The 26,724-nt window shown below is 43.5% G+C and overlaps 27 non-coding genes across 27 annotated transcripts; 10 read left to right on the forward strand and 17 right to left on the reverse strand.

The window, feature by feature from the left end:
* Positions 1-686: 686 nt before the first annotated feature.
* TRNAM-CAU (transfer RNA methionine (anticodon CAU)) lies at positions 687-759 on the forward strand. The gene has a single exon. It is a non-coding gene; the product is annotated as a tRNA-Met (tRNA).
* Positions 760-1,204: 445 nt separating this feature from the next.
* TRNAY-GUA (transfer RNA tyrosine (anticodon GUA)) lies at positions 1,205-1,290 on the reverse strand. Its single transcript is given in 2 exon segments — positions 1,205-1,240; positions 1,254-1,290. It is a non-coding gene; the product is annotated as a tRNA-Tyr (tRNA).
* Positions 1,291-2,822: 1,532 nt separating this feature from the next.
* On the forward strand, positions 2,823-2,895 carry TRNAM-CAU (transfer RNA methionine (anticodon CAU)). The gene has a single exon. It is a non-coding gene; the product is annotated as a tRNA-Met (tRNA).
* A 445-nt stretch (positions 2,896-3,340) lies between these two features.
* Positions 3,341-3,426, reverse strand: TRNAY-GUA (transfer RNA tyrosine (anticodon GUA)). The gene is given in 2 exon segments: positions 3,341-3,376; positions 3,390-3,426. It is a non-coding gene; the product is annotated as a tRNA-Tyr (tRNA).
* A 786-nt stretch (positions 3,427-4,212) lies between these two features.
* On the reverse strand, positions 4,213-4,284 carry TRNAA-AGC (transfer RNA alanine (anticodon AGC)). Its single transcript has one exon. It is a non-coding gene; the product is annotated as a tRNA-Ala (tRNA).
* A 674-nt stretch (positions 4,285-4,958) lies between these two features.
* TRNAM-CAU (transfer RNA methionine (anticodon CAU)) lies at positions 4,959-5,031 on the forward strand. The gene has a single exon. It is a non-coding gene; the product is annotated as a tRNA-Met (tRNA).
* Positions 5,032-5,476: 445 nt separating this feature from the next.
* TRNAY-GUA (transfer RNA tyrosine (anticodon GUA)) lies at positions 5,477-5,562 on the reverse strand. Its single transcript is given in 2 exon segments — positions 5,477-5,512; positions 5,526-5,562. It is a non-coding gene; the product is annotated as a tRNA-Tyr (tRNA).
* A 786-nt stretch (positions 5,563-6,348) lies between these two features.
* On the reverse strand, positions 6,349-6,420 carry TRNAA-AGC (transfer RNA alanine (anticodon AGC)). The gene has a single exon. It is a non-coding gene; the product is annotated as a tRNA-Ala (tRNA).
* Positions 6,421-7,612: 1,192 nt separating this feature from the next.
* TRNAY-GUA (transfer RNA tyrosine (anticodon GUA)) lies at positions 7,613-7,698 on the reverse strand. The gene is given in 2 exon segments: positions 7,613-7,648; positions 7,662-7,698. It is a non-coding gene; the product is annotated as a tRNA-Tyr (tRNA).
* A 786-nt stretch (positions 7,699-8,484) lies between these two features.
* Positions 8,485-8,556, reverse strand: TRNAA-AGC (transfer RNA alanine (anticodon AGC)). Its single transcript has one exon. It is a non-coding gene; the product is annotated as a tRNA-Ala (tRNA).
* Positions 8,557-9,230: 674 nt separating this feature from the next.
* TRNAM-CAU (transfer RNA methionine (anticodon CAU)) lies at positions 9,231-9,303 on the forward strand. The gene has a single exon. It is a non-coding gene; the product is annotated as a tRNA-Met (tRNA).
* Positions 9,304-10,620: 1,317 nt separating this feature from the next.
* On the reverse strand, positions 10,621-10,692 carry TRNAA-AGC (transfer RNA alanine (anticodon AGC)). Its single transcript has one exon. It is a non-coding gene; the product is annotated as a tRNA-Ala (tRNA).
* Positions 10,693-11,366: 674 nt separating this feature from the next.
* On the forward strand, positions 11,367-11,439 carry TRNAM-CAU (transfer RNA methionine (anticodon CAU)). Its single transcript has one exon. It is a non-coding gene; the product is annotated as a tRNA-Met (tRNA).
* A 445-nt stretch (positions 11,440-11,884) lies between these two features.
* Positions 11,885-11,970, reverse strand: TRNAY-GUA (transfer RNA tyrosine (anticodon GUA)). The gene is given in 2 exon segments: positions 11,885-11,920; positions 11,934-11,970. It is a non-coding gene; the product is annotated as a tRNA-Tyr (tRNA).
* A 2,050-nt stretch (positions 11,971-14,020) lies between these two features.
* On the reverse strand, positions 14,021-14,106 carry TRNAY-GUA (transfer RNA tyrosine (anticodon GUA)). The gene is given in 2 exon segments: positions 14,021-14,056; positions 14,070-14,106. It is a non-coding gene; the product is annotated as a tRNA-Tyr (tRNA).
* A 2,050-nt stretch (positions 14,107-16,156) lies between these two features.
* TRNAY-GUA (transfer RNA tyrosine (anticodon GUA)) lies at positions 16,157-16,242 on the reverse strand. Its single transcript is given in 2 exon segments — positions 16,157-16,192; positions 16,206-16,242. It is a non-coding gene; the product is annotated as a tRNA-Tyr (tRNA).
* A 786-nt stretch (positions 16,243-17,028) lies between these two features.
* Positions 17,029-17,100, reverse strand: TRNAA-AGC (transfer RNA alanine (anticodon AGC)). Its single transcript has one exon. It is a non-coding gene; the product is annotated as a tRNA-Ala (tRNA).
* Positions 17,101-17,770: 670 nt separating this feature from the next.
* On the forward strand, positions 17,771-17,843 carry TRNAM-CAU (transfer RNA methionine (anticodon CAU)). The gene has a single exon. It is a non-coding gene; the product is annotated as a tRNA-Met (tRNA).
* A 1,317-nt stretch (positions 17,844-19,160) lies between these two features.
* On the reverse strand, positions 19,161-19,232 carry TRNAA-AGC (transfer RNA alanine (anticodon AGC)). Its single transcript has one exon. It is a non-coding gene; the product is annotated as a tRNA-Ala (tRNA).
* A 674-nt stretch (positions 19,233-19,906) lies between these two features.
* TRNAM-CAU (transfer RNA methionine (anticodon CAU)) lies at positions 19,907-19,979 on the forward strand. Its single transcript has one exon. It is a non-coding gene; the product is annotated as a tRNA-Met (tRNA).
* A 445-nt stretch (positions 19,980-20,424) lies between these two features.
* On the reverse strand, positions 20,425-20,510 carry TRNAY-GUA (transfer RNA tyrosine (anticodon GUA)). Its single transcript is given in 2 exon segments — positions 20,425-20,460; positions 20,474-20,510. It is a non-coding gene; the product is annotated as a tRNA-Tyr (tRNA).
* A 786-nt stretch (positions 20,511-21,296) lies between these two features.
* TRNAA-AGC (transfer RNA alanine (anticodon AGC)) lies at positions 21,297-21,368 on the reverse strand. The gene has a single exon. It is a non-coding gene; the product is annotated as a tRNA-Ala (tRNA).
* Positions 21,369-22,042: 674 nt separating this feature from the next.
* Positions 22,043-22,115, forward strand: TRNAM-CAU (transfer RNA methionine (anticodon CAU)). Its single transcript has one exon. It is a non-coding gene; the product is annotated as a tRNA-Met (tRNA).
* A 2,063-nt stretch (positions 22,116-24,178) lies between these two features.
* On the forward strand, positions 24,179-24,251 carry TRNAM-CAU (transfer RNA methionine (anticodon CAU)). The gene has a single exon. It is a non-coding gene; the product is annotated as a tRNA-Met (tRNA).
* A 445-nt stretch (positions 24,252-24,696) lies between these two features.
* Positions 24,697-24,782, reverse strand: TRNAY-GUA (transfer RNA tyrosine (anticodon GUA)). Its single transcript is given in 2 exon segments — positions 24,697-24,732; positions 24,746-24,782. It is a non-coding gene; the product is annotated as a tRNA-Tyr (tRNA).
* A 786-nt stretch (positions 24,783-25,568) lies between these two features.
* On the reverse strand, positions 25,569-25,640 carry TRNAA-AGC (transfer RNA alanine (anticodon AGC)). Its single transcript has one exon. It is a non-coding gene; the product is annotated as a tRNA-Ala (tRNA).
* Positions 25,641-26,314: 674 nt separating this feature from the next.
* On the forward strand, positions 26,315-26,387 carry TRNAM-CAU (transfer RNA methionine (anticodon CAU)). The gene has a single exon. It is a non-coding gene; the product is annotated as a tRNA-Met (tRNA).
* The last annotated feature ends 337 nt before the right edge of the window (positions 26,388-26,724 follow it).

Genomic DNA, 26,724 nt, shown 5'->3' on the forward strand with positions numbered 1-26,724 from the left:
AGCTGCATCCCCACATCCTGTAGAGGGAGACCTTGCTCCACGCATGGAAACCTGGAATTCTATTGAATGTACATTCACCACATATGACACTGGAATGGGAAGCGTCAGGTGTGGAATTCCATATGATTTACAGCTGGATTTTCTAGCACCGTTTTTTATGGAATAAGGTTGACTCTAGAATGAATAATTCCCCACACACAACAGCTAGATGCAATCGAAAAAAGCCAGAGTATTCAAGGCAACTGGTTCAGGATACATCAAAGAAGGATATGGTTGAGTGCTGTTTCCACATCTTGTGAGATGACTTAAGGTACCCCTGCTCTTTTTGCAGGACACACAGCTATGTTACATTAGCATGTAAAGTGTTGAGATCTAGATGCATCTACGGCTAGGGGCGGCATGTTAATTCTGGGTTTTAGTCCATTTCATTCTCAGTTATGTGGAGGAAAAAATGGCACGATCTTTCTTAGAGAGGTGAATGGTATGCCCTGATTTCTTTTTCATGGCTAAATGTATGGGGTGTGGGTTTAAGCACTGGGAAAGAGCAGTCTTCTGACCATTATAACTGCAGACGATTTTAATCCAGCGAGGCAACCGAAGTGTATTGATATTCCAACATGAGAACAGCATTTTTGCTACCTTCCCTCTTCATGGTGTGTAGACGCATTTGTTAGCGGTTTCAAGCAGCCTTCTTAGCGCAGTGGGCAGCGCGTCAGTCTCATAATCTGAAGGTCCTGAGTTCCATCCTCAGAGAGGGCATTGTAGTGTTTCTTTTGTCAAGAGAAACATCTCAGATTTTCTCCAAATCTGTAAACTATTCCTCCACATTGCATCTTGCTCAGTTTTAAGGAGTTGGTGTCTTTGTAGATTCCCTCTTTCATATCCATGGCCACTCATTGTAGGTGAGTTTTAGCTGGTTCGGCTGCCGAAACATCTACCTTGGTACAATGAAACTGGAAGTCTTCCAAGTGCCTTCATATATTTAGTCAAGGCTTTGGAATGAATTCTGATCTGCAGGTCCTTGTTTATTTCTCTTCCAACATCCCTCAGAAATGACTATGTGGTCAATTTCATTGGAAAGCAGAAGAAGTCTACCCTTCTGTCCTAGCATTTATTTGGAGCTAGGGAAATGTTTCTCAATCAGAGGGGCACATAATGTTTTAACAAGAGAGAAAGCAGCTATGGAAAACAAAAAAGGGGAAACTCCTCCGAGCCGGATTTGAACCAGCGACCTAAGGATTTCTGTTTCTCCACTACAGTCCTCCGCTCTCCCAACTGAGCTATCGGAGGATTGGGCAGTGCAGCTTTCCATGCTGCATTCATCTTTCTTTCAATAATGGTTGCGGCGGGAGTGGGCTGGGAGTACTGCAGTCTAATCTTGAAAATCATGAATATGACCTGCAGCTTGCTCTACAAATTGCCACTTCCTAGAGTGCATTCTCAGCTACATCTTATCACCATAAAGGGGGACTGCTTACCTACCTGAATGTGCTGTGCTGGCGTGAAGGAAAGCAGGGGACCTAGAATTAGAAATCCTACAGAAAGGAGTTTTCCTGAAAGGGCATGGGGCCGAGGAATCCACAGCCCTTTGGAAGCATTTCTGGCAAAAGGATGACAGCATGGGAACATGAAGGAAAGGACAGAAAGTTAGGAGAGTCATTACTCCGTACGGAGCATGAAGAACATGCATTTTTAATGCTTCTGTGAAAGGAACTGGAAAAGCAAAACCAGTAGATTAATGGACCATTCAGAAGGGATTAGGATGAAGAAAACATTCTGTTTTTCTTAAACCTTCTGGTAAGAGTCTCTGGTTTAGAGGAAGAATTCAAATAAATGACCAAGACAGCTGTGCCCGTTTTCTATACTAAGAATGCCAAGATAAATCACCACTTTGGTTTCTTATGGAAGCAAGATTATTTTTTTCTATAAACACGGGAAATGAGATAGCCCCATTTCAAAAGGTTTTGCAAGGCGAAGAAAGTGGGGTTCTGGCACCAGCTGCATGACATCTCACTTCCTTACTCATGATGCCAGCCTAGCTATCTGTCAAAAGGCAAGATTAGCATGGCGAAAAGCTGGAGATGCCGGGGATTGAACCCGGGGCCTCATACATGCTAAGCATGCGCTCTACCACTGAGCTGCATCCCCACATCCTGTAGAGGGAGACCTTGCTCCACGCATGGAAACCTGGAATTCTATTGAATGTACATTCACCACATATGACACTGGAATGGGAAGCGTCAGGTGTGGAATTCCATATGATTTACAGCTGGATTTTCTAGCACCGTTTTTTATGGAATAAGGTTGACTCTAGAATGAATAATTCCCCACACACAACAGCTAGATGCAATCGAAAAAAGCCAGAGTATTCAAGGCAACTGGTTCAGGATACATCAAAGAAGGATATGGTTGAGTGCTGTTTCCACATCTTGTGAGATGACTTAAGGTACCCCTGCTCTTTTTGCAGGACACACAGCTATGTTACATTAGCATGTAAAGTGTTGAGATCTAGATGCATCTACGGCTAGGGGCGGCATGTTAATTCTGGGTTTTAGTCCATTTCATTCTCAGTTATGTGGAGGAAAAAATGGCACGATCTTTCTTAGAGAGGTGAATGGTATGCCCTGATTTCTTTTGCATGGCTAAATGTATGGGGTGTGGGTTTAAGCACTGGGAAAGAGCAGTCTTCTGACCATTATAACTGCAGACGATTTTAATCCAGCGAGGCAACCGAAGTGTATTGATATTCCAACATGAGAACAGCATTTTTGCTACCTTCCCTCTTCATGGTGTGTAGACGCATTTGTTAGCGGTTTCAAGCAGCCTTCTTAGCGCAGTGGGCAGCGCGTCAGTCTCATAATCTGAAGGTCCTGAGTTCCATCCTCAGAGAGGGCATTGTAGTGTTTCTTTTGTCAAGAGAAACATCTCAGATTTTCTCCAAATCTGTAAACTATTCCTCCACATTGCATCTTGCTCAGTTTTAAGGAGTTGGTGTCTTTGTAGATTCCCTCTTTCATATCCATGGCCACTCATTGTAGGTGAGTTTTAGCTGGTTCGGCTGCCGAAACATCTACCTTGGTACAATGAAACTGGAAGTCTTCCAAGTGCCTTCATATATTTAGTCAAGGCTTTGGAATGAATTCTGATCTGCAGGTCCTTGTTTATTTCTCTTCCAACATCCCTCAGAAATGACTATGTGGTCAATTTCATTGGAAAGCAGAAGAAGTCTACCCTTCTGTCCTAGCATTTATTTGGAGCTAGGGAAATGTTTCTCAATCAGAGGGGCACATAATGTTTTAACAAGAGAGAAAGCAGCTATGGAAAACAAAAAAGGGGAAACTCCTCCGAGCCGGATTTGAACCAGCGACCTAAGGATTTCTGTTTCTCCACTACAGTCCTCCGCTCTCCCAACTGAGCTATCGGAGGATTGGGCAGTGCAGCTTTCCATGCTGCATTCATCTTTCTTTCAATAATGGTTGCGGCGGGAGTGGGCTGGGAGTACTGCAGTCTAATCTTGAAAATCATGAATATGACCTGCAGCTTGCTCTACAAATTGCCACTTCCTAGAGTGCATTCTCAGCTACATCTTATCACCATAAAGGGGGACTGCTTACCTACCTGAATGTGCTGTGCTGGCGTGAAGGAAAGCAGGGGACCTAGAATTAGAAATCCTACAGAAAGGAGTTTTCCTGAAAGGGCATGGGGCCGAGGAATCCACAGCCCTTTGGAAGCATTTCTGGCAAAAGGATGACAGCATGGGAACATGAAGGAAAGGACAGAAAGTTAGGAGAGTCATTACTCCGTACGGAGCATGAAGAACATGCATTTTTAATGCTTCTGTGAAAGGAACTGGAAAAGCAAAACCAGTAGATTAATGGACCATTCAGAAGGGATTAGGATGAAGAAAACATTCTGTTTTTCTTAAACCTTCTGGTAAGAGTCTCTGGTTTAGAGGAAGAATTCAAATAAATGACCAAGACAGCTGTGCCCGTTTTCTATACTAAGAATGCCAAGATAAATCACCACTTTGGTTTCTTATGGAAGCAAGATTATTTTTTTCTATAAACACGGGAAATGAGATAGCCCCATTTCAAAAGGTTTTGCAAGGCGAAGAAAGTGGGGTTCTGGCACCAGCTGCATGACATCTCACTTCCTTACTCATGATGCCAGCCTAGCTATCTGTCAAAAGGCAAGATTAGCATGGCGAAAAGCTGGAGATGCCGGGGATTGAACCCGGGGCCTCATACATGCTAAGCATGCGCTCTACCACTGAGCTACATCCCCACATCCTGTAGAGGGAGACCTTGCTCCACGCATGGAAACCTGGAATTCTATTGAATGTACATTCACCACATATGACACTGGAATGGGAAGCGTCAGGTGTGGAATTCCATATGATTTACAGCTGGATTTTCTAGCACCGTTTTTTATGGAATAAGGTTGACTCTAGAATGAATAATTCCCCACACACAACAGCTAGATGCAATCGAAAAAAGCCAGAGTATTCAAGGCAACTGGTTCAGGATACATCAAAGAAGGATATGGTTGAGTGCTGTTTCCACATCTTGTGAGATGACTTAAGGTACCCCTGCTCTTTTTGCAGGACACACAGCTATGTTACATTAGCATGTAAAGTGTTGAGATCTAGATGCATCTACGGCTAGGGGCGTCATGTTAATTCTGGGTTTTAGTCCATTTCATTCTCAGTTATGTGGAGGAAAAAATGGCACGATCTTTCTTAGAGAGGTGAATGGTATGCCCTGATTTCTTTTGCATGGCTAAATGTATGGGGTGTGGGTTTAAGCACTGGGAAAGAGCAGTCTTCTGACCATTATAACTGCAGACGATTTTAATCCAGCGAGGCAACCGAAGTGTATTGATATTCCAACATGAGAACAGCATTTTTGCTACCTTCCCTCTTCATGGTGTGTAGACGCATTTGTTAGCGGTTTCAAGCAGCCTTCTTAGCGCAGTGGGCAGCGCGTCAGTCTCATAATCTGAAGGTCCTGAGTTCCATCCTCAGAGAGGGCATTGTAGTGTTTCTTTTGTCAAGAGAAACATCTCAGATTTTCTCCAAATCTGTAAACTATTCCTCCACATTGCATCTTGCTCAGTTTTAAGGAGTTGGTGTCTTTGTAGATTCCCTCTTTCATATCCATGGCCACTCATTGTAGGTGAGTTTTAGCTGGTTCGGCTGCCGAAACATCTACCTTGGTACAATGAAACTGGAAGTCTTCCAAGTGCCTTCATATATTTAGTCAAGGCTTTGGAATGAATTCTGATCTGCAGGTCCTTGTTTATTTCTCTTCCAACATCCCTCAGAAATGACTATGTGGTCAATTTCATTGGAAAGCAGAAGAAGTCTACCCTTCTGTCCTAGCATTTATTTGGAGCTAGGGAAATGTTTCTCAATCAGAGGGGCACATAATGTTTTAACAAGAGAGAAAGCAGCTATGGAAAACAAAAAAGGGGAAACTCCTCCGAGCCGGATTTGAACCAGCGACCTAAGGATTTCTGTTTCTCCACTACAGTCCTCCGCTCTCCCAACTGAGCTATCGGAGGATTGGGCAGTGCAGCTTTCCATGCTGCATTCATCTTTCTTTCAATAATGGTTGCGGCGGGAGTGGGCTGGGAGTACTGCAGTCTAATCTTGAAAATCATGAATATGACCTGCAGCTTGCTCTACAAATTGCCACTTCCTAGAGTGCATTCTCAGCTACATCTTATCACCATAAAGGGGGACTGCTTACCTACCTGAATGTGCTGTGCTGGCGTGAAGGAAAGCAGGGGACCTAGAATTAGAAATCCTACAGAAAGGAGTTTTCCTGAAAGGGCATGGGGCCGAGGAATCCACAGCCCTTTGGAAGCATTTCTGGCAAAAGGATGACAGCATGGGAACATGAAGGAAAGGACAGAAAGTTAGGAGAGTCATTACTCCGTACGGAGCATGAAGAACATGCATTTTTAATGCTTCTGTGAAAGGAACTGGAAAAGCAAAACCAGTAGATTAATGGACCATTCAGAAGGGATTAGGATGAAGAAAACATTCTGTTTTTCTTAAACCTTCTGGTAAGAGTCTCTGGTTTAGAGGAAGAATTCAAATAAATGACCAAGACAGCTGTGCCCGTTTTCTATACTAAGAATGCCAAGATAAATCACCACTTTGGTTTCTTATGGAAGCAAGATTATTTTTTTCTATAAACACGGGAAATGAGATAGCCCCATTTCAAAAGGTTTTGCAAGGCGAAGAAAGTGGGGTTCTGGCACCAGCTGCATGACATCTCACTTCCTTACTCATGATGCCAGCCTAGCTATCTGTCAAAAGGCAAGATTAGCATGGCGAAAAGCTGGAGATGCCGGGGATTGAACCCGGGGCCTCATACATGCTAAGCATGCGCTCTACCACTGAGCTACATCCCCACATCCTGTAGAGGGAGACCTTGCTCCACGCATGGAAACCTGGAATTCTATTGAATGTACATTCACCACATATGACACTGGAATGGGAAGCGTCAGGTGTGGAATTCCATATGATTTACAGCTGGATTTTCTAGCACCGTTTTTTATGGAATAAGGTTGACTCTAGAATGAATAATTCCCCACACACAACAGCTAGATGCAATCGAAAAAAGCCAGAGTATTCAAGGCAACTGGTTCAGGATACATCAAAGAAGGATATGGTTGAGTGCTGTTTCCACATCTTGTGAGATGACTTAAGGTACCCCTGCTCTTTTTGCAGGACACACAGCTATGTTACATTAGCATGTAAAGTGTTGAGATCTAGATGCATCTACGGCTAGGGGCGGCATGTTAATTCTGGGTTTTAGTCCATTTCATTCTCAGTTATGTGGAGGAAAAAATGGCACGATCTTTCTTAGAGAGGTGAATGGTATGCCCTGATTTCTTTTGCATGGCTAAATGTATGGGGTGTGGGTTTAAGCACTGGGAAAGAGCAGTCTTCTGACCATTATAACTGCAGACGATTTTAATCCAGCGAGGCAACCGAAGTGTATTGATATTCCAACATGAGAACAGCATTTTTGCTACCTTCCCTCTTCATGGTGTGTAGACGCATTTGTTAGCGGTTTCAAGCAGCCTTCTTAGCGCAGTAGGCAGCGCATCAGTCTCATAATCTGAAGGTCCTGAGTTCCATCCTCAGAGAGGGCATTGCAGTGTTTCTTTTGTCAAGAGAAACATCTCAGATTTTCTCCAAATCTGTAAACTATTCCTCCACATTGCATCTTGCTCAGTTTTAAGGAGTTGGTGTCTTTGTAGATTCCCTCTTTCATATCCATGGCCACTCATTGTAGGTGAGTTTTAGCTGGTTAGGCTGCCGAAACATCTACCTTGGTACAATGAAACTGGAAGTCTTCCAAGTGCCTTTATATATTTAGTCAAGGCTTTGGAATGAATTCTGATCTGCAGGTCCTTGTTTATTTCTCTTCCAACATCCCTCAGAAATGACTATGTGGTCAATTTCATTGGAAAGCAGAAGAAGTCTACCCTTCTGTCCTAGCATTTATTTGGAGCTAGGGAAATGTTTCTCAATCAGAGGGGCACATAATGTTTTAACAAGAGAGAAAGCAGCTATGGAAAACAAAAAAGGGGAAACTCCTCCGAGCCGGATTTGAACCAGCGACCTAAGGATTTCTGTTTCTCCACTACAGTCCTCCGCTCTCCCAACTGAGCTATCGGAGGATTGGGCAGTGCAGCTTTCCATGCTGCATTCATCTTTCTTTCAATAATGGTTGCGGCGGGAGTGGGCTGGGAGTACTGCAGTCTAATCTTGAAAATCATGAATATGACCTGCAGCTTGCTCTACAAATTGCCACTTCCTAGAGTGCATTCTCAGCTACATCTTATCACCATAAAGGGGGACTGCTTACCTACCTGAATGTGCTGTGCTGGCGTGAAGGAAAGCAGGGGACCTAGAATTAGAAATCCTACAGAAAGGAGTTTTCCTGAAAGGGCATGGGGCCGAGGAATCCACAGCCCTTTGGAAGCATTTCTGGCAAAAGGATGACAGCATGGGAACATGAAGGAAAGGACAGAAAGTTAGGAGAGTCATTACTCCGTACGGAGCATGAAGAACATGCATTTTTAATGCTTCTGTGAAAGGAACTGGAAAAGCAAAACCAGTAGATTAATGGACCATTCAGAAGGGATTAGGATGAAGAAAACATTCTGTTTTTCTTAAACCTTCTGGTAAGAGTCTCTGGTTTAGAGGAAGAATTCAAATAAATGACCAAGACAGCTGTGCCCGTTTTCTATACTAAGAATGCCAAGATAAATCACCACTTTGGTTTCTTATGGAAGCAAGATTATTTTTTTCTATAAACACGGGAAATGAGATAGCCCCATTTCAAAAGGTTTTGCAAGGCGAAGAAAGTGGGGTTCTGGCACCAGCTGCATGACATCTCACTTCCTTACTCATGATGCCAGCCTAGCTATCTGTCAAAAGGCAAGATTAGCATGGCGAAAAGCTGGAGATGCCGGGGATTGAACCCGGGGCCTCATACATGCTAAGCATGCGCTCTACCACTGAGCTACATCCCCACATCCTGTAGAGGGAGACCTTGCTCCACGCATGGAAACCTGGAATTCTATTGAATGTACATTCACCACATATGACACTGGAATGGGAAGCGTCAGGTGTGGAATTCCATATGATTTACAGCTGGATTTTCTAGCACCGTTTTTTATGGAATAAGGTTGACTCTAGAATGAATAATTCCCCACACACAACAGCTAGATGCAATCGAAAAAAGCCAGAGTATTCAAGGCAACTGGTTCAGGATACATCAAAGAAGGATATGGTTGAGTGCTGTTTCCACATCTTGTGAGATGACTTAAGGTACCCCTGCTCTTTTTGCAGGACACACAGCTATGTTACATTAGCATGTAAAGTGTTGAGATCTAGATGCATCTACGGCTAGGGGCGGCATGTTAATTCTGGGTTTTAGTCCATTTCATTCTCAGTTATGTGGAGGAAAAAATGGCACGATCTTTCTTAGAGAGGTGAATGGTATGCCCTGATTTCTTTTGCATGGCTAAATGTATGGGGTGTGGGTTTAAGCACTGGGAAAGAGCTGTCTTCTGACCATTATAACTGCAGACGATTTTAATCCAGCGAGGCAACCGAAGTGTATTGATATTCCAACATGAGAACAGCATTTTTGCTACCTTCCCTCTTCATGGTGTGTAGACGCATTTGTTAGCGGTTTCAAGCAGCCTTCTTAGCGCAGTAGGCAGCGCGTCAGTCTCATAATCTGAAGGTCCTGAGTTCGATCCTCAGAGAGGGCATTGCAGTGTTTCTTTTGTCAAGAGAAACATCTCAGATTTTCTCCAAATCTGTAAACTATTCCTCCACATTGCATCTTGCTCAGTTTTAAGGAGTTGGTGTCTTTGTAGATTCCCTCTTTCATATCCATGGCCACTCATTGTAGGTGAGTTTTAGCTGGTTCGGCTGCCGAAACATCTACCTTGGTACAATGAAACTGGAAGTCTTCCAAGTGCCTTCATATATTTAGTCAAGGCTTTGGAATGAATTCTGATCTGCAGGTCCTTGTTTATTTCTCTTCCAACATCCCTCAGAAATGACTATGTGGTCAATTTCATTGGAAAGCAGAAGAAGTCTACCCTTCTGTCCTAGCATTTATTTGGAGCTAGGGAAATGTTTCTCAATCAGAGGGGCACATAATGTTTTAACAAGAGAGAAAGCAGCAATGGAAAACAAAAAAGGGGAAACTCCTCCGAGCCGGATTTGAACCAGTGACCTAAGGATTTCTGTTTCTCCACTACAGTCCTCCGCTCTCCCAACTGAGCTATCGGAGGATTAGGCAGTACAGCTTTCCATGCTGCATTCATCAATCTTTCAATAATGGTTGCGGCGGGAGTGGGGTGGGAGTACTGCAGTCTAATCTTGAAAATCATGAATATGACCTGCAGCTTGCTCTACAAATTGCCACTTCCTAGAGTGCATTCTCAGCTACATCTTATCACCATAAAGGGGGACTGCTTACCTACCTGAATGTGCTGTGCTGGCGTGAAGGAAAGCAGGGGACCTAGAATTAGAAATCCTACAGAAAGGAGTTTTCCTGAAAGGGCATGGGGCCGAGGAATCCACAGCCCTTTGGAAGCATTTCTGGCAAAAGGATGACAGCATGGGAACATGAAGGAAAGGACAGAAAGTTAGGAGAGTCATTACTCCGTACGGAGCATGAAGAACATGCATTTTTAATGCTTCTGTGAAAGGAACTGGAAAAGCAAAACCAGTAGATTAATGGACCATTCAGAAGGGATTAGGATGAAGAAAACATTCTGTTTTTCTTAAACCTTCTGGTAAGAGTCTCTGGTTTAGAGGAAGAATTCAAATAAATGACCAAGACAGCTGTGCCCGTTTTCTATACTAAGAATGCCAAGATAAATCACCACTTTGGTTTCTTATGGAAGCAAGATTATTTTTTTCTATAAACACGGGAAATGAGATAGCCCCATTTCAAAAGGTTTTGCAAGGCGAAGAAAGTGGGGTTCTGGCACCAGCTGCATGACATCTCACTTCCTTACTCATGATGCCAGCCTAGCTATCTGTCAAAAGGCAAGATTAGCATGGCGAAAAGCTGGAGATGCCGGGGATTGAACCCGGGGCCTCATACATGCTAAGCATGCGCTCTACCACTGAGCTACATCCCCACATCCTGTAGAGGGAGACCTTGCTCCACGCATGGAAACCTGGAATTCTATTGAATGTACATTCACCACATATGACACTGGAATGGGAAGCGTCAGGTGTGGAATTCCATATGATTTACAGCTGGATTTTCTAGCACCGTTTTTTATGGAATAAGGTTGACTCTAGAATGAATAATTCCCCACACACAACAGCTAGATGCAATCGAAAAAAGCCAGAGTATTCAAGGCAACTGGTTCAGGATACATCAAAGAAGGATATGGTTGAGTGCTGTTTCCACATCTTGTGAGATGACTTAAGGTACCGCTGCTCTTTTTGCAGGACACACAGCTATGTTACATTAGCATGTAAAGTGTTGAGATCTAGATGCATCTACGGCTAGGGGCGGCATGTTAATTCTGGGTTTTAGTCCATTTCATTCTCAGTTATGTGGAGGAAAAAATGGCGCGATCTTTCTTAGAGAGGTGAATGGTATGCCCTGATTTCTTTTGCATGGCTAAATGTATGGGGTGTGGGTTTAAGCACTGGGAAAGAGCAGTCTTCTGACCATTATAACTGCAGACGATTTTAATCCAGCGAGGCAACCAAAGTGTATTGATATTCCAACATGAGAACAGCATTTTTGCTACCTTCCCTCTTCATGGTGTGTAGACGCATTTGTTAGCGGTTTCAAGCAGCCTTCTTAGCGCAGTAGGCAGCGCGTCAGTCTCATAATCTGAAGGTCCTGAGTTCGATCCTCAGAGAGGGCATTGCAGTGTTTCTTTTGTCAAGAGAAACATCTCAGATTTTCTCCAAATCTGTAAACTATTCCTCCACATTGCATCTTGCTCAGTTTTAAGGAGTTGGTGTCTTTGTAGATTCCCTCTTTCATATCCATGGCCACTCATTGTAGGTGAGTTTTAGCTGGTTCGGCTGCCGAAACATCTACCTTGGTACAATGAAACTGGAAGTCTTCCAAGTGCCTTCATATATTTAGTCAAGGCTTTGGAATGAATTCTGATCTGCAGGTCCTTGTTTATTTCTCTTCCAACATCCCTCAGAAATGACTATGTGGTCAATTTCATTGGAAAGCAGAAGAAGTCTACCCTTCTGTCCTAGCATTTATTTGGAGCTAGGGAAATGTTTCTCAATCAGAGGGGCACATAATGTTTTAACAAGAGAGAAAGCAGCTATGGAAAACAAAAAAGGGGAAACTCCTCCGAGCCGGATTTGAACCAGCGACCTAAGGATTTCTGTTTCTCCACTACAGTCCTCCGCTCTCCCAACTGAGCTATCGGAGGATTGGGCAGTGCAGCTTTCCATGCTGCATTCATCTTTCTTTCAATAATGGTTGCGGCGGGAGTGGGCTGGGAGTACTGCAGTCTAATCTTGAAAATCATGAATATGACCTGCAGCTTGCTCTACAAATTGCCACTTCCTAGAGTGCATTCTCAGCTACATCTTATCACCATAAAGGGGGACTGCTTACCTACCTGAATGTGCTGTGCTGGCGTGAAGGAAAGCAGGGGACCTAGAATTAGAAATCCTACAGAAAGGAGTTTTCCTGAAAGGGCATGGGGCCGAGGAATCCACAGCCCTTTGGAAGCATTTCTGGCAAAAGGATGACAGCATGGGAACATGAAGGAAAGGACAGAAAGTTAGGAGAGTCATTACTCCGTACGGAGCATGAAGAACATGCATTTTTAATGCTTCTGTGAAAGGAACTGGAAAAGCAAAACCAGTAGATTAATGGACCATTCAGAAGGGATTAGGATGAAGAAAACATTCTGTTTTTCTTAAACCTTCTGGTAAGAGTCTCTGGTTTAGAGGAAGAATTCAAATAAATGACCAAGACAGCTGTGCCCGTTTTCTATACTAAGAATGCCAAGATAAATCACCACTTTGGTTTCTTATGGAAGCAAGATTATTTTTTTCTATAAACACGGGAAATGAGATAGCCCCATTTCAAAAGGTTTTGCAAGGCGAAGAAAGTGGGGTTCTGGCACCAGCTGCATGACATCTCACTTCCTTACTCATGATGCCAGCCTAGCTATCTGTCAAAAGGCAAGATTAGCATGGCGAAAAGCTGGAGATGCCGGGGATTGAACCCGGGGCCTCATACATGCTAAGCATGCGCTCTACCAATGAGCTACATCCCCACATCCTGTAGAGGGAGACCTTGCTCCACGCATGGAAACCTGGAATTCTATTGAATGTACATTCACCACATATGACACTGGAATGGGAAGCGTCAGGTGTGGAATTCCATATGATTTACAGCTGGATTTTCTAGCACCGTTTTTTATAGAATAAGGTTGACTCTAGAATGAATAATTCCCCACACACAACAGCTAGATGCAATCGAAAAAAGCCAGAGTATTCAAGGCAACTGGTTCAGGATACATCAAAGAAGGATATGGTTGAGTGCTGTTTCCACATCTTGTGAGATGACTTAAGGTACCCCTGCTCTTTTTGCAGGACACACAGCTATGTTACATTAGCATGTAAAGTGTTGAGATCTAGATGCATCTACGGCTAGGGGCGGCATGTTAATTCTGGGTTTTAGTCCATTTCATTCTCAGTTATGTGGAGGAAAAAATGGCACGATCTTTCTTAGAGAGGTGAATGGTATGCCCTGATTTCTTTTGCATGGCTAAATGTATGGGGTGTGGGTTTAAGCACTGGGAAAGAGCAGTCTTCTGACCATTATAACTGCAGACGATTTTAATCCAGCGAGGCAACCGAAGTGTATTGATATTCCAACATGAGAACAGCATTTTTGCTACCTTCCCTCTTCATGGTGTGTAGACGCATTTGTTAGCGGTTTCAAGCAGCCTTCTTAGCGCAGTGGGCAGCGCGTCAGTCTCATAATCTGAAGGTCCTGAGTTCCATCCTCTGAGAGGGCATTGCAGTGTTTCTTTTGTCAAGAGAAACATCTCAGATTTTCTCCAAATCTGTAAACTATTCCTCCACATTGCATCTTGCTCAGTTTTAAGGAGTTGGTGTCTTTGTAGATTCCCTCTTTCATATCCATGGCCACTCATTGTAGGTGAGTTTTAGCTGGTTCGGCTGCCGAAACATCTACCTTGGTACAATGAAACTGGAAGTCTTCCAAGTGCCTTCATATATTTAGTCAAGGCTTTGGAATGAATTCTGATCTGCAGGTCCTTGTTTATTTCTCTTCCAACATCCCTCAGAAATGACTATGTGGTCAATTTCATTGGAAAGCAGAAGAAGTCTACCCTTCTGTCCTAGCATTTATTTGGAGCTAGGGAAATGTTTCTCAATCAGAGGGGCACATAATGTTTTAACAAGAGAGAAAGCAGCTATGGAAAACAAAAAAGGGGAAACTCCTCCGAGCCGGATTTGAACCAGCGACCTAAGGATTTCTGTTTCTCCACTACAGTCCTCCGCTCTCCCAACTGAGCTATCGGAGGATTGGGCAGTGCAGCTTTCCATGCTGCATTCATCTTTCTTTCAATAATGGTTGCGGCGGGAGTGGGCTGGGAGTACTGCAGTCTAATCTTGAAAATCATGAATATGACCTGCAGCTTGCTCTACAAATTGCCACTTCCTAGAGTGCATTCTCAGCTACATCTTATCACCATAAAGGGGGACTGCTTACCTACCTGAATGTGCTGTGCTGGCGTGAAGGAAAGCAGGGGACCTAGAATTAGAAATCCTACAGAAAGGAGTTTTCCTGAAAGGGCATGGGGCCGAGGAATCCACAGCCCTTTGGAAGCATTTCTGGCAAAAGGATGACAGCATGGGAACATGAAGGAAAGGACAGAAAGTTAGGAGAGTCATTACTCCGTACGGAGCATGAAGAACATGCATTTTTAATGCTTCTGTGAAAGGAACTGGAAAAGCAAAACCAGTAGATTAATGGACCATTCAGAAGGGATTAGGATGAAGAAAACATTCTGTTTTTCTTAAACCTTCTGGTAAGAGTCTCTGGTTTAGAGGAAGAATTCAAATAAATGACCAAGACAGCTGTGCCCGTTTTCTATACTAAGAATGCCAAGATAAATCACCACTTTGGTTTCTTATGGAAGCAAGATTATTTTTTTCTATAAACACGGGAAATGAGATAGCCCCATTTCAAAAGGTTTTGCAAGGCGAAGAAAGTGGGGTTCTGGCACCAGCTGCATGACATCTCACTTCCTTACTCATGATGCCAGCCTAGCTATCTGTCAAAAGGCAAGATTAGCATGGCGAAAAGCTGGAGATGCCGGGGATTGAACCCGGGGCCTCATACATGCTAAGCATGCGCTCTACCAATGAGCTACATCCCCACATCCTGTAGAGGGAGACCTTGCTCCACGCATGGAAACCTGGAATTCTATTGAATGTACATTCACCACATATGACACTGGAATGGGAAGCGTCAGGTGTGGAATTCCATATGATTTACAGCTGGATTTTCTAGCACCGTTTTTTATAGAATAAGGTTGACTCTAGAATGAATAATTCCCCACACACAACAGCTAGATGCAATCGAAAAAAGCCAGAGTATTCAAGGCAACTGGTTCAGGATACATCAAAGAAGGATATGGTTGAGTGCTGTTTCCACATCTTGTGAGATGACTTAAGGTACCCCTGCTCTTTTTGCAGGACACACAGCTATGTTACATTAGCATGTAAAGTGTTGAGATCTAGATGCATCTACGGCTAGGGGCGGCATGTTAATTCTGGGTTTTAGTCCATTTCATTCTCAGTTATGTGGAGGAAAAAATGGCACGATCTTTCTTAGAGAGGTGAATGGTATGCCCTGATTTCTTTTGCATGGCTAAATGTATGGGGTGTGGGTTTAAGCACTGGGAAAGAGCAGTCTTCTGACCATTATAACTGCAGACGATTTTAATCCAGCGAGGCAACCGAAGTGTATTGATATTCCAACATGAGAACAGCATTTTTGCTACCTTCCCTCTTCATGGTGTGTAGACGCATTTGTTAGCGGTTTCAAGCAGCCTTCTTAGCGCAGTGGGCAGCGCGTCAGTCTCATAATCTGAAGGTCCTGAGTTCCATCCTCTGAGAGGGCATTGCAGTGTTTCTTTTGTCAAGAGAAACATCTCAGATTTTCTCCAAATCTGTAAACTATTCCTCCACATTGCATCTTGCTCAGTTTTAAGGAGTTGGTGTCTTTGTAGATTCCCTCTTTCATATCCATGGCCACTCATTGTAGGTGAGTTTTAGCTGGTTCGGCTGCCGAAACATCTACCTTGGTACAATGAAACTGGAAGTCTTCCAAGTGCCTTCATATATTTAGTCAAGGCTTTGGAATGAATTCTGATCTGCAGGTCCTTGTTTATTTCTCTTCCAACATCCCTCAGAAATGACTATGTGGTCAATTTCATTGGAAAGCAGAAGAAGTCTACCCTTCTGTCCTAGCATTTATTTGGAGCTAGGGAAATGTTTCTCAATCAGAGGGGCACATAATGTTTTAACAAGAGAGAAAGCAGCTATGGAAAACAAAAAAGGGGAAACTCCTCCGAGCCGGATTTGAACCAGCGACCTAAGGATTTCTGTTTCTCCACTACAGTCCTCCGCTCTCCCAACTGAGCTATCGGAGGATTGGGCAGTGCAGCTTTCCATGCTGCATTCATCTTTCTTTCAATAATGGTTGCGGCGGGAGTGGGCTGGGAGTACTGCAGTCTAATCTTGAAAATCATGAATATGACCTGCAGCTTGCTCTACAAATTGCCACTTCCTAGAGTGCATTCTCAGCTACATCTTATCACCATAAAGGGGGACTGCTTACCTACCTGAATGTGCTGTGCTGGCGTGAAGGAAAGCAGGGGACCTAGAATTAGAAATCCTACAGAAAGGAGTTTTCCTGAAAGGGCATGGGGCCGAGGAATCCACAGCCCTTTGGAAGCATTTCTGGCAAAAGGATGACAGCATGGGAACATGAAGGAAAGGACAGAAAGTTAGGAGAGTCATTACTCCGTACGGAGCATGAAGAACATGCATTTTTAATGCTTCTGTGAAAGGAACTGGAAAAGCAAAACCAGTAGATTAATGGACCATTCAGAAGGGATTAGGATGAAGAAAACATTCTGTTTTTCTTAAACCTTCTGGTAAGAGTCTCTGGTTTAGAGGAAGAATTCAAATAAATGACCAAGACAGCTGTGCCCGTTTTCTATACTAAGAATGCCAAGATAAATCACCACTTTGGTTTCTTATGGAAGCAAGATTATTTTTTTCTATAAACACGGGAAATGAGATAGCCCCATTTCAAAAGGTTTTGCAAGGCGAAGAAAGTGGGGTTCTGGCACCAGCTGCATGACATCTCACTTCCTTACTCATGATGCCAGCCTAGCTATCTGTCAAAAGGCAAGATTAGCATGGCGAAAAGCTGGAGATGCCGGGGATTGAACCCGGGGCCTCATACATGCTAAGCATGCGCTCTACCACTGAGCTACATCCCCACATCCTGTAGATGGAGACCTTGCTCCACGCATGGAAACCTGGAATTCTATTGAACATTCACCACATATGACACTGGAATGGGAAGCGTCAGGTGTGGAATTCCATATGATTTACAGCTGGATTTTCTAGCACCGTTTTTTATGGAATAAGGTTGACTCTAGAATGAATAATTCCCCACACACAACAGCTAGATGCAATCGAAAAAAGCCAGAGTATTCAAGGCAACTGGTTCAGGATACATCAAAGAAGGATATGGTTGAGTGCTGTTTCCACATCTTGTGAGATGACTTAAGGTACCCCTGCTCTTTTTGCAGGACACACAGCTATGTTACATTAGCATGTAAAGTGTTGAGATCTAGATGCATCTACGGCTAGGGGCGGCATGTTAATTCTGGGTTTTAGTCCATTTCATTCTCAGTTATGTGGAGGAAAAAATGGCGCGATCTTTCTTAGAGAGGTGAATGGTATGCCCTGATTTCTTTTGCATGACTAAATGTATGGGGTGTGGGTTTAAGCACTGGGAAAGAGCAGTCTTCTGACCATTATAACTGCAGACGATTTTAATCCAGCGAGGCAACCGAAGTGTATTGATATTCCAACATGAGAACAGCATTTTTGCTACCTTCCCTCTTCATGGTGTGTAGACGCATTTGTTAGCGGTTTCAAGCAGCCTTCTTAGCGCAGTAGGCAGCGCGTCAGTCTCATAATCTGAAGGTCCTGAGTTCGATCCTCAGAGAGGGCATTGCAGTGTTTCTTTTGTCAAGAGAAACATCTCAGATTTTCTCCAAATCTGTAAACTATTCCTCCACATTGCATCTTGCTCAGTTTTAAGGAGTTGGTGTCTTTGTAGATTCCCTCTTTCATATCCATGGCCACTCATTGTAGGTGAGTTTTAGCTGGTTCGGCTGCCGAAACATCTACCTTGGTACAATGAAACTGGAAGTCTTCCAAGTGCCTTCATATATTTAGTCAAGGCTTTGGAATGAATTCTGATCTGCAGGTCCTTGTTTATTTCTCTTCCAACATCCCTCAGAAATGACTATGTGGTCAATTTCATTGGAAAGCAGAAGAAGTCTACCCTTCTGTCCTAGCATTTATTTGGAGCTAGGGAAATGTTTCTCAATCAGAGGGGCACATAATGTTTTAACAAGAGAGAAAGCAGCAATGGAAAACAAAAAAGGGGAAACTCCTCCGAGCCGGATTTGAACCAGTGACCTAAGGATTTCTGTTTCTCCACTACAGTCCTCCGCTCTCCCAACTGAGCTATCGGAGGATTAGGCAGTACAGCTTTCCATGCTGCATTCATCAATCTTTCAATAATGGTTGCGGCGGGAGTGGGGTGGGAGTACTGCAGTCTAATCTTGAAAATCATGAATATGACCTGCAGCTTGCTCTACAAATTGCCACTTCCTAGAGTGCATTCTCAGCTACATCTTATCACCATAAAGGGGGACTGCTTACCTACCTGAATGTGCTGTGCTGGCGTGAAGGAAAGCAGGGGACCTAGAATTAGAAATCCTACAGAAAGGAGTTTTCCTGAAAGGGCATGGGGCCGAGGAATCCACAGCCCTTTGGAAGCATTTCTGGCAAAAGGATGACAGCATGGGAACATGAAGGAAAGGACAGAAAGTTAGGAGAGTCATTACTCCGTACGGAGCATGAAGAACATGCATTTTTAATGCTTCTGTGAAAGGAACTGGAAAAGCAAAACCAGTAGATTAATGGACCATTCAGAAGGGATTAGGATGAAGAAAACATTCTGTTTTTCTTAAACCTTCTGGTAAGAGTCTCTGGTTTAGAGGAAGAATTCAAATAAATGACCAAGACAGCTGTGCCCGTTTTCTATACTAAGAATGCCAAGATAAATCACCACTTTGGTTTCTTATGGAAGCAAGATTATTTTTTTCTATAAACACGGGAAATGAGATAGCCCCATTTCAAAAGGTTTTGCAAGGCGAAGAAAGTGGGGTTCTGGCACCAGCTGCATGACATCTCACTTCCTTACTCATGATGCCAGCCTAGCTATCTGTCAAAAGGCAAGATTAGCATGGCGAAAAGCTGGAGATGCCGGGGATTGAACCCGGGGCCTCATACATGCTAAGCATGCGCTCTACCACTGAGCTACATCCCCACATCCTGTAGAGGGAGACCTTGCTCCACGCATGGAAACCTGGAATTCTATTGAATGTACATTCACCACATATGACACTGGAATGGGAAGCGTCAGGTGTGGAATTCCATATGATTTACAGCTGGATTTTCTAGCACCGTTTTTTATGGAATAAGGTTGACTCTAGAATGAATAATTCCCCACACACAACAGCTAGATGCAATCGAAAAAAGCCAGAGTATTCAAGGCAACTGGTTCAGGATACATCAAAGAAGGATATGGTTGAGTGCTGTTTCCACATCTTGTGAGATGACTTAAGGTACCCCTGCTCTTTTTGCAGGACACACAGCTATGTTACATTAGCATGTAAAGTGTTGAGATCTAGATGCATCTACGGCTAGGGGCGGCATGTTAATTCTGGGTTTTAGTCCATTTCATTCTCAGTTATGTGGAGGAAAAAATGGCGCGATCTTTCTTAGAGAGGTGAATGGTATGCCCTGATTTCTTTTGCATGGCTAAATGTATGGGGTGTGGGTTTAAGCACTGGGAAAGAGCAGTCTTCTGACCATTATAACTGCAGACGATTTTAATCCAGCGAGGCAACCAAAGTGTATTGATATTCCAACATGAGAACAGCATTTTTGCTACCTTCCCTCTTCATGGTGTGTAGACGCATTTGTTAGCGGTTTCAAGCAGCCTTCTTAGCGCAGTAGGCAGCGCGTCAGTCTCATAATCTGAAGGTCCTGAGTTCGATCCTCAGAGAGGGCATTGCAGTGTTTCTTTTGTCAAGAGAAACATCTCAGATTTTCTCCAAATCTGTAAACTATTCCTCCACATTGCATCTTGCTCAGTTTTAAGGAGTTGGTGTCTTTGTAGATTCCCTCTTTCATATCCATGGCCACTCATTGTAGGTGAGTTTTAGCTGGTTCGGCTGCCGAAACATCTACCTTGGTACAATGAAACTGGAAGTCTTCCAAGTGCCTTCATATATTTAGTCAAGGCTTTGGAATGAATTCTGATCTGCAGGTCCTTGTTTATTTCTCTTCCAACATCCCTCAGAAATGACTATGTGGTCAATTTCATTGGAAAGCAGAAGAAGTCTACCCTTCTGTCCTAGCATTTATTTGGAGCTAGGGAAATGTTTCTCAATCAGAGGGGCACATAATGTTTTAACAAGAGAGAAAGCAGCTATGGAAAACAAAAAAGGGGAAACTCCTCCGAGCCGGATTTGAACCAGCGACCTAAGGATTTCTGTTTCTCCACTACAGTCCTCCGCTCTCCCAACTGAGCTATCGGAGGATTGGGCAGTGCAGCTTTCCATGCTGCATTCATCTTTCTTTCAATAATGGTTGCGGCGGGAGTGGGCTGGGAGTACTGCAGTCTAATCTTGAAAATCATGAATATGACCTGCAGCTTGCTCTACAAATTGCCACTTCCTAGAGTGCATTCTCAGCTACATCTTATCACCATAAAGGGGGACTGCTTACCTACCTGAATGTGCTGTGCTGGCGTGAAGGAAAGCAGGGGACCTAGAATTAGAAATCCTACAGAAAGGAGTTTTCCTGAAAGGGCATGGGGCCGAGGAATCCACAGCCCTTTGGAAGCATTTCTGGCAAAAGGATGACAGCATGGGAACATGAAGGAAAGGACAGAAAGTTAGGAGAGTCATTACTCCGTACGGAGCATGAAGAACATGCATTTTTAATGCTTCTGTGAAAGGAACTGGAAAAGCAAAACCAGTAGATTAATGGACCATTCAGAAGGGATTAGGATGAAGAAAACATTCTGTTTTTCTTAAACCTTCTGGTAAGAGTCTCTGGTTTAGAGGAAGAATTCAAATAAATGACCAAGACAGCTGTGCCCGTTTTCTATACTAAGAATGCCAAGATAAATCACCACTTTGGTTTCTTATGGAAGCAAGATTATTTTTTTCTATAAACACGGGAAATGAGATAGCCCCATTTCAAAAGGTTTTGCAAGGCGAAGAAAGTGGGGTTCTGGCACCAGCTGCATGACATCTCACTTCCTTACTCATGATGCCAGCCTAGCTATCTGTCAAAAGGCAAGATTAGCATGGCGAAAAGCTGGAGATGCCGGGGATTGAACCCGGGGCCTCATACATGCTAAGCATGCGCTCTACCACTGAGCTACATCCCCACATCCTGTAGAGGGAGACCTTGCTCCACGCATGGAAACCTGGAATTCTATTGAATGTACATTCACCACATATGACACTGGAATGGGAAGCGTCAGGTGTGGAATTCCATATGATTTACAGCTGGATTTTCTAGCACCGTTTTTTATGGAATAAGGTTGACTCTAGAATGAATAATTCCCCACACACAACAGCTAGATGCAATCGAAAAAAGCCAGAGTATTCAAGGCAACTGGTTCAGGATACATCAAAGAAGGATATGGTTGAGTGCTGTTTCCACATCTTGTGAGATGACTTAAGGTACCCCTGCTCTTTTTGCAGGACACACAGCTATGTTACATTAGCATGTAAAGTGTTGAGATCTAGATGCATCTACGGCTAGGGGCGGCATGTTAATTCTGGGTTTTAGTCCATTTCATTCTCAGTTATGTGGAGGAAAAAATGGCGCGATCTTTCTTAGAGAGGTGAATGGTATGCCCTGATTTCTTTTGCATGGCTAAATGTATGGGGTGTGGGTTTAAGCACTGGGAAAGAGCAGTCTTCTGACCATTATAACTGCAGACGATTTTAATCCAGCGAGGCAACCAAAGTGTATTGATATTCCAACATGAGAACAGCATTTTTGCTACCTTCCCTCTTCATGGTGTGTAGACGCATTTGTTAGCGGTTTCAAGCAGCCTTCTTAGCGCAGTAGGCAGCGCGTCAGTCTCATAATCTGAAGGTCCTGAGTTCGATCCTCAGAGAGGGCATTGCAGTGTTTCTTTTGTCAAGAGAAACATCTCAGATTTTCTCCAAATCTGTAAACTATTCCTCCACATTGCATCTTGCTCAGTTTTAAGGAGTTGGTGTCTTTGTAGATTCCCTCTTTCATATCCATGGCCACTCATTGTAGGTGAGTTTTAGCTGGTTCGGCTGCCGAAACATCTACCTTGGTACAATGAAACTGGAAGTCTTCCAAGTGCCTTCATATATTTAGTCAAGGCTTTGGAATGAATTCTGATCTGCAGGTCCTTGTTTATTTCTCTTCCAACATCCCTCAGAAATGACTATGTGGTCAATTTCATTGGAAAGCAGAAGAAGTCTACCCTTCTGTCCTAGCATTTATTTGGAGCTAGGGAAATGTTTCTCAATCAGAGGGGCACATAATGTTTTAACAAGAGAGAAAGCAGCTATGGAAAACAAAAAAGGGGAAACTCCTCCGAGCCGGATTTGAACCAGTGACCTAAGGATTTCTGTTTCTCCACTACAGTCCTCCGCTCTCCCAACTGAGCTATCGGAGGATTAGGCAGTACAGCTTTCCATGCTGCATTCATCAATCTTTCAATAATGGTTGCGGCGGGAGTGGGGTGGGAGTACTGCAGTCTAATCTTGAAAATCATGAATATGACCTGCAGCTTGCTCTACAAATTGCCACTTCCTAGAGTGCATTCTCAGCTACATCTTATCACCATAAAGGGGGACTGCTTACCTACCTGAATGTGCTGTGCTGGCGTGAAGGAAAGCAGGGGACCTAGAATTAGAAATCCTACAGAAAGGAGTTTTCCTGAAAGGGCATGGGGCCGAGGAATCCACAGCCCTTTGGAAGCATTTCTGGCAAAAGGATGACAGCATGGGAACATGAAGGAAAGGACAGAAAGTTAGGAGAGTCATTACTCCGTACGGAGCATGAAGAACATGCATTTTTAATGCTTCTGTGAAAGGAACTGGAAAAGCAAAACCAGTAGATTAATGGACCATTCAGAAGGGATTAGGATGAAGAAAACATTCTGTTTTTCTTAAACCTTCTGGTAAGAGTCTCTGGTTTAGAGGAAGAATTCAAATAAATGACCAAGACAGCTGTGCCCGTTTTCTATACTAAGAATGCCAAGATAAATCACCACTTTGGTTTCTTATGGAAGCAAGATTATTTTTTTCTATAAACACGGGAAATGAGATAGCCCCATTTCAAAAGGTTTTGCAAGGCGAAGAAAGTGGGGTTCTGGCACCAGCTGCATGACATCTCACTTCCTTACTCATGATGCCAGCCTAGCTATCTGTCAAAAGGCAAGATTAGCATGGCGAAAAGCTGGAGATGCCGGGGATTGAACCCGGGGCCTCATACATGCTAAGCATGCGCTCTACCACTGAGCTGCATCCCCACATCCTGTAGAGGGAGACCTTGCTCCACGCATGGAAACCTGGAATTCTATTGAATGTACATTCACCACATATGACACTGGAATGGGAAGCGTCAGGTGTGGAATTCCATATGATTTACAGCTGGATTTTCTAGCACCGTTTTTTATGGAATAAGGTTGACTCTAGAATGAATAATTCCCCACACACAACAGCTAGATGCAATCGAAAAAAGCCAGAGTATTCAAGGCAACTGGTTCAGGATACATCAAAGAAGGATATGGTTGAGTGCTGTTTCCACATCTTGTGAGATGACTTAAGGTACCCCTGCTCTTTTTGCAGGACACACAGCTATGTTACATTAGCATGTAAAGTGTTGAGATCTAGATGCATCTACGGCTAGGGGCGGCATGTTAATTCTGGGTTTTAGTCCATTTCATTCTCAGTTATGTGGAGGAAAAAATGGCACGATCTTTCTTAGAGAGGTGAATGGTATGCCCTGATTTCTTTTGCATGGCTAAATGTATGGGGTGTGGGTTTAAGCACTGGGAAAGAGCAGTCTTCTGACCATTATAACTGCAGACGATTTTAATCCAGCGAGGCAACCGAAGTGTATTGATATTCCAACATGAGAACAGCATTTTTGCTACCTTCCCTCTTCATGGTGTGTAGACGCATTTGTTAGCGGTTTCAAGCAGCCTTCTTAGCGCAGTGGGCAGCGCGTCAGTCTCATAATCTGAAGGTCCTGAGTTCCATCCTCAGAGAGGGCATTGTAGTGTTTCTTTTGTCAAGAGAAACATCTCAGATTTTCTCCAAATCTGTAAACTATTCCTCCACATTGCATCTTGCTCAGTTTTAAGGAGTTGGTGTCTTTGTAGATTCCCTCTTTCATATCCATGGCCACTCATTGTAGGTGAGTTTTAGCTGGTTCGGCTGCCGAAACATCTACCTTGGTACAATGAAACTGGAAGTCTTCCAAGTGCCTTCATATATTTAGTCAAGGCTTTGGAATGAATTCTGATCTGCAGGTCCTTGTTTATTTCTCTTCCAACATCCCTCAGAAATGACTATGTGGTCAATTTCATTGGAAAGCAGAAGAAGTCTACCCTTCTGTCCTAGCATTTATTTGGAGCTAGGGAAATGTTTCTCAATCAGAGGGGCACATAATGTTTTAACAAGAGAGAAAGCAGCTATGGAAAACAAAAAAGGGGAAACTCCTCCGAGCCGGATTTGAACCAGCGACCTAAGGATTTCTGTTTCTCCACTACAGTCCTCCGCTCTCCCAACTGAGCTATCGGAGGATTGGGCAGTGCAGCTTTCCATGCTGCATTCATCTTTCTTTCAATAATGGTTGCGGCGGGAGTGGGCTGGGAGTACTGCAGTCTAATCTTGAAAATCATGAATATGACCTGCAGCTTGCTCTACAAATTGCCACTTCCTAGAGTGCATTCTCAGCTACATCTTATCACCATAAAGGGGGACTGCTTACCTACCTGAATGTGCTGTGCTGGCGTGAAGGAAAGCAGGGGACCTAGAATTAGAAATCCTACAGAAAGGAGTTTTCCTGAAAGGGCATGGGGCCGAGGAATCCACAGCCCTTTGGAAGCATTTCTGGCAAAAGGATGACAGCATGGGAACATGAAGGAAAGGACAGAAAGTTAGGAGAGTCATTACTCCGTACGGAGCATGAAGAACATGCATTTTTAATGCTTCTGTGAAAGGAACTGGAAAAGCAAAACCAGTAGATTAATGGACCATTCAGAAGGGATTAGGATGAAGAAAACATTCTGTTTTTCTTAAACCTTCTGGTAAGAGTCTCTGGTTTAGAGGAAGAATTCAAATAAATGACCAAGACAGCTGTGCCCGTTTTCTATACTAAGAATGCCAAGATAAATCACCACTTTGGTTTCTTATGGAAGCAAGATTATTTTTTTCTATAAACACGGGAAATGAGATAGCCCCATTTCAAAAGGTTTTGCAAGGCGAAGAAAGTGGGGTTCTGGCACCAGCTGCATGACATCTCACTTCCTTACTCATGATGCCAGCCTAGCTATCTGTCAAAAGGCAAGATTAGCATGGCGAAAAGCTGGAGATGCCGGGGATTGAACCCGGGGCCTCATACATGCTAAGCATGCGCTCTACCACTGAGCTACATCCCCACATCCTGTAGAGGGAGACCTTGCTCCACGCATGGAAACCTGGAATTCTATTGAATGTACATTCACCACATATGACACTGGAATGGGAAGCGTCAGGTGTGGAATTCCATATGATTTACAGCTGGATTTTCTAGCACCGTTTTTTATGGAATAAGGTTGACTCTAGAATGAATAATTCCCCACACACAACAGCTAGATGCAATCGAAAAAAGCCAGAGTATTCAAGGCAACTGGTTCAGGATACATCAAAGAAGGATATGGTTGAGTGCTGTTTCCACATCTTGTGAGATGACTTAAGGTACCCCTGCTCTTTTTGCAGGACACACAGCTATGTTACATTAGCATGTAAAGTGTTGAGATCTAGATGCATCTACGGCTAGGGGCGGCATGTTAATTCTGGGTTTTAGTCCATTTCATTCTCAGTTATGTGGAGGAAAAAATGGCGCGATCTTTCTTAGAGAGGTGAATGGTATGCCCTGATTTCTTTTGCATGGCTAAATGTATGGGGTGTGGGTTTAAGCACTGGGAAAGAGCAGTCTTCTGACCATTATAACTGCAGACGATTTTAATCCAGCGAGGCAACCAAAGTGTATTGATATTCCAACATGAGAACAGCATTTTTGCTACCTTCCCTCTTCATGGTGTGTAGACGCATTTGTTAGCGGTTTCAAGCAGCCTTCTTAGCGCAGTAGGCAGCGCGTCAGTCTCATAATCTGAAGGTCCTGAGTTCGATCCTCAGAGAGGGCATTGCAGTGTTTCTTTTGTCAAGAGAAACATCTCAGATTTTCTCCAAATCTGTAAACTATTCCTCCACATTGCATCTTGCTCAGTTTTAAGGAGTTGGTGTCTTTGTAGATTCCCTCTTTCATATCCATGGCCACTCATTGTAGGTGAGTTTTAGCTGGTTCGGCTGCCGAAACATCTACCTTGGTACAATGAAACTGGAAGTCTTCCAAGTGCCTTCATATATTTAGTCAAGGCTTTGGAATGAATTCTGATCTGCAGGTCCTTGTTTATTTCTCTTCCAACATCCCTCAGAAATGACTATGTGGTCAATTTCATTGGAAAGCAGAAGAAGTCTACC

The sequence above is a fragment of the Pleurodeles waltl genome, unplaced genomic scaffold (genome assembly GCF_031143425.1).
Source record: "Pleurodeles waltl isolate 20211129_DDA unplaced genomic scaffold, aPleWal1.hap1.20221129 scaffold_107, whole genome shotgun sequence".
Lineage (NCBI taxonomy): Eukaryota > Metazoa > Chordata > Amphibia > Caudata > Salamandridae > Pleurodeles > Pleurodeles waltl.